This window comes from Corvus kubaryi, unplaced genomic scaffold, assembly GCF_017639235.1.
Source record: "Corvus kubaryi isolate FWS band 111438036 unplaced genomic scaffold, C.kubaryi_AGA036_p1.0 split1-37355, whole genome shotgun sequence".
Classification (NCBI taxonomy): Eukaryota; Metazoa; Chordata; class Aves; order Passeriformes; family Corvidae; genus Corvus; species Corvus kubaryi.
In genome coordinates, this window is record NW_024582078.1 from 3,828,064 (window position 1) to 3,833,286 (window position 5,223).

The 5,223-nt window shown below is 48.1% G+C and overlaps 1 long non-coding RNA gene across 1 annotated transcript; it reads left to right on the top strand.

The window, feature by feature from the left end:
- Positions 1 to 932: 932 nt before the first annotated feature.
- LOC121657698 lies at positions 933 to 4,976 on the top strand. Its single transcript, XR_006013695.1, has 2 exons — positions 933 to 1,147; positions 3,823 to 4,976. It is a non-coding gene; the product is annotated as an uncharacterized LOC121657698 (long non-coding RNA).
- The last annotated feature ends 247 nt before the right edge of the window (positions 4,977 to 5,223 follow it).

The window sequence follows — 5,223 nt, forward strand, 5'->3', positions numbered from 1 at the left end:
GTGCAGTCCTTACACAGAAAACAGCGTAGAAGAATGGGAGTAAGTTGTTAGCACTATAAAAAGAAAACAAAAAGAGCAGTAAAACTTAATTTTTGTTATTCAGTTATTTATGCCCTACTCCACTGGAAAGGCAAACCAACTGGAATATTTTCATTTGTGCAGATGAGTAGACCTAGAAAATCCAGAAGAACTCCCAGGATATTTTTGCTCCATGCAAAGCACGGGTACCTCGAGCCTGGCCTGCTGAGCTCTCTGACAGGAATGGGTTGGGAGGCTGGAAGGAAACTGCTCCAGAGCTGTGCCCACCCTGCAGGGCAGCTCCAGGGCCAGCCAGGGGTGGGCACCCCCTCCCAAAGGAGGGCAGAGAGGAAGGGGTGAGGAAAGGAAGAGGCTCCAGAGGTTCACAGCATGAACAGTGAGTCCCACTATAAACGGGACTCCTTTAGAACTGGAATTAAAACTACTGCATGGAGGCCCTTGGACAGAGCATCCCTGCACCTTCCAGAGTTCTCCTACCCAAATTCTTTACAAGTTTATACCCCCACAGTGGGCTCTTGACCTGAATTCTGAGTTTACAGCGATCACATCATGGTCCCTACCTCACAACTCAAGAGCCAGCTCTCCCAACACATTTCCCATTTCTTTAGCAGCTCTGGCAAAGCAAAATGAAATATTTCTTGTATGGAAAGGCAACTAAAAAAAGGCAATTAATGGGGCAAAAATTAAAGTGCACTTTTTCCTATACTTTGGATTAACATTGGGTTTATAAGCAAGACCTTGGAGCGCAGCAGGAGGAACGGCAGAGGAGGCTGGAGTGTTTTGGGGCCGTTTGGGTGGTTTTGTGAGTGCGGGGAGGGCCGGGCAGGGAGGAGCCGGGAGCTCCATTGGCTGCGGCCGCAGGTGAGCGCGGGGATAAAGCCGCACCTGCGGCCGCCGGGAGGGGCTGGGACCGCGCTGTCCTGGGTCCCCGCCCCCCGAGTCTGCTCCAAACATGGAAAGAAAGAAAGAAAGAAAGAACCCCTCAGTTTCCTTACTCGCCCACTGTTCTAGCTGAGTCTCTTGCCTCCTTAGCCTGTTTTTGTTGTTTTGGTTCAAAGTTGAGTGGAGCGGCCGCGGGATGGGATTGGGACCTGTTCACCAGAGCCAGGTGAGTGAGTGGCTGCTCCATCCACGTGTCCGGAGGGGTTGGGTAAAAGTGGGGCAGGGTCTGGGAGCCACCTGTGTAGAGATGGGGGTTTGGGGAGTGGAGACACAGGATGCTTTAACGAGGTGTTCTAATTAATCCCATTCCTGTGGCAGCAGTGCAGCTCATTCCCTACAAACACCAACACAGCTGCCCAGGGCCACGTGGGAGCTGAAGCCAGGACATGGCTTCTAAAAGGAAAAATGAGAACTTCTTAAACAGCTCCTGGGATGTTTCAAGTCGTAAGTGATAGCAAAGTTACTGGAAGCAGCAGCTGATGGCACTTGGGGAGGTATTTCCCAAACCACCGAGAGTGTGGAGGTTGGTTTCAGAACAGTCTGACTCAATCAGAACCTTGCAGTCCCTCTGGACTCGCACTGGTGCAACAAACACCAGATCTGAGCTGCTCTCCAGGCCACCACTTGTAAGGATTTAGCTTAATTTTCATCAGTTGATTCTTCTGTTGATTTTTCTGTGAATCACTTAAAATTGTTTCCTATCCAGTGATATCCCAAGAAGTGAAATATTTTAGAAAACAGTCACATTTGTTAATTTGTCTTATGGAGACAATTTTAACTTGCTTTGAGTTTGCACAGGTCTCTGAGGTCCCAAAGTCATTGTGATGTGGTGTTATAAGATGCTGAAGCTTAGCTTGGGTGAGCTCCCTCCTGATCTCTGGGATCAAAGGGACCAGGGGGCTCAGGCTGCATCTTCCCCTTTCTGTGGATGCCTTGTGTCGGCTGTTGTGTACCAGCAAAAGTGTCCGAAGGCCTTCTCTCACTTTTCCAAGAGAGAACCAGGAGCTTTGGCTTCAGCTGCTGCTGAACAATCAGGTTCCTCTCCACGTGCAATGGACAGGGGTAAAGCCAATTTCAAATGTAGCTGATTATTATGGGGTAAAACTTCCTCAAAACCAAGAGGAATTTCCCTTTTGAAAGAAATAGCAGCCAGTTGAAAGCAAAACATATGGAAAATGTGAGGGTAACACCTGAGAAAGGCAGGAACCCCCTGAATGAGCCTTGAGCAGGAACAGCCCAAAGGTTCTTGTGGGACACAACAGCTGGATCAGGCTGGGGCTGTGGAAGTGCTGCCTCTGGAAGTCCCAGTGTCAGAGCTGAGCCAATATTACAGGGACAGGAATTATTTTATATTTTCTCTCCAGGATGGGGAGTTCCTGGCACTTTTCAGAGCACGGAGGGCACGGCACTGAATTTCCAGAGGTTGCAATCCCTGGGGTTCATGCAAAGCCCTTTCAGTGTAGCCAATGCAGCCGGCTCAGAGCATCTGCCTTGACTGCTTGGTTCCTCCACAGACAAAGGAACAGTGAAACGTTTGCTCACTTTAAAGTTCAGGGACATCCAGCACAAGTTTACCTGACCTTTAGTTAAAGGTTTGCCCCTTCTGAAGGATGCAGCCGACCTTTGCTGCTGTTCAGGGGGAGCTGCAGCCTGACCCTTCACTTCTCCCAAGTGAAAAGCAAAAATCAAGGGGTGTCTCATAAAAATTTGAAAATCCCAACTCCCTACACTTGAAATTGGCTGTTCAGAGTTGAGGGGAGCTGTTGGAGGTGGGTCCCTGGAGCTCGTATTTCAGGTTTTTATTACCATTTATTTAATGTGAGATTTCGCTGATAAGCACCTTGATTTAACGATCTGAGCTGCTCCCGAAGGAAGCTGGAGCCGAACCCAGCCTGCAGCTGTTCGCTCCCTGTGCTGGGCTCGGTGCGTCCCACGCAGGAAGGGGTTAATGGCCGGGAGCCGCGCATGAGGCATTTTCGGGGCTGAACCCGTCCTAACTTGCCTGATAAAAGGCATTTCAAATAAGCCAGGATTGCACTGAGGAATTTCAGTTGATGGGTTCCTGCCTAGGCCACCCTTTCTCAGGGCTTACCCAGAAGCTTTTAACAAGTCCTGACAAAACCAAGGGAGAGGCTTCAGGGCAGCAGCAGGTTTCGATTTAAAAGCAGGAGAGAGAGAGAAACACCCTGAACTATTTGTTCTCTTAAATCGTCCATCAGCACCTCCGCACTGGGGGTTTGTGGGTTGGGTTTTTGGTTGGTTTTCGGGGTTGTTTTTTTTTTTTTAATTTAAGTGCAGGCAAACATTTCAGTTCACCTCCAAGGCAAGTTTTGCACTTTAAGCTCTCTTTTCCCAAGCTGCAAAGTGCAAGCAAATTAAAATTTGAAATCTAAAGTTATCCAAGTGCGTGGGAGGTTTGCCAAAAGTCAGAACTGGACCCTTCTGAAAGCCCCAGTTTTCCCAGGCATTAAGGAGGAAGGAGTTGGGACCTTAATTTGGAAAAGCCACCCAAACTGGAAACACCATTTGCAATTCCTTGCTGGGATGTGGTGAATTTTCATTTCATTCATGGGATTTGTGTGTTTCGAGGTAGATTTGTCTTACTGTTTTCAGTTATTTAGAGGAGAAGCAACATGCGATGCTAAGGATATGCATTATGTTCTGATTTGTTAATTTTATAGATAAATCCTGGACATATCCATAAAGTAAAATATTTCAACCTACAGATTCCTTTACAGGAATCTCAGAAATGTCTTTATTGCACAGATGTAGGGATGGGTTGGATTTTGAAGGTGGAATATTCCTAACAGTCTTAATTTTCATTACTTTTCTCTTTCACAGATTGGAAGCTTTCAGGAAGAGGCTGAATACCCTTTAGAGGGTTTTAAACTATTTAAATCATCATGGTGCCACAGGGCAATCCCATGATATCCATGATATCCATGATCCATCTCACAGAAGGGATGAGCAGGGGCAGCCTGGCAGTGCCACGCTGGGACAGGGGATGAGTTCCCTGCTCTGCCCGGGCTTCACGAAGCACCTGAAGGGAGCAAACCCCAGTTCCCACATCCTGGGGCCGGGACTAAATGGGATTATCTCTCCCCTGTCACGGCTAAAGGGAAGCAGTTCCTTAACGCACTCCCAGTATGGCCAGAGGTCTCTAAAAAGGACCGGCACTTTGAGGAAAATCGCCTCCAGGCATTCCCCGGGTTTTGTAAGTTCAGGGTTTAAGGCCGTGGCCATTATCTGGTCGCAGCTCCCTTGTAAAAGCCATAAAAGACAAAAAAAGCCTTGAGCATTTGCTTTGCAGAAGCTCCTGGTGCCTTAAAGGCCTTCCAAAGACGAGGTTGCCACATCCTTGGCTCGGTTGTTCCCACAATTAACAGGACTAAGTGTCCAAAGTGGCTGCTTTGTTCCAGGCTAAAGTTACAGAGGTGAAAAACACGGATATGGTGGGGGGAAAGGAAAAGGATGATTTCAGCCCAGAGAATCCCTCCAAGCACCAAGTTCACACCTCCCACACACGCCCGAACATCGCAGGTGACCCAGCGGGCGTCCCTAAAGGCACCTTAGCACCCCAAAACCTCGCCCGCGTTTTCCCGAGGGAAATGAGGACGATCCATGGGTTCTGTTGTCCTTCATTCCACCGGAGTCTGTCTCGTACCTAACCAGATTTCAGTGGAGTGAAGCACAAGAGACATGGAGCTGAACCGGCACCAGAGGAGCTGCTTCCCACTGCCAGAGCTGGGGAACCACGTGGAAATTTGGATACACCAGGCAGAGACCACACTGCTGGGAACTGGAGAGGAGCAGCACGAGGAGCTCTTTAATAACCTGAATATTTCCTGAAAATCCCCAGTAAGAACCCTCTGTGAGCATGTACTTCCTTTCTGCATAATGTGTAAAGATTAAAAGTCTACAAAGACCACAAGCTGCTTTCTGGAAGGTTTAAATACCTTATTAGCAGGAAATTAAACCCTAAAGTGGATAAACGAGCTGTGTAACCTCATCCCTTTCAGTCATCTTCCCTCCAGGATGGGACAGCCAGGGAAGAAACCAGAAAATAACCTCATTTCAGTGCGCTTGCACCACTGCGTTCCCTCAAAAACCTCTCCCTAAAGAATCCCCAGTTGTGCCTGCTTCCCTCCAACTCTCCTGCCACACCACCTTCAGAACCTGGAAAAACTCCATCAATATTTTAGACTCATTTATTTTGTAACAAAATTAATGTAAATAAGATGG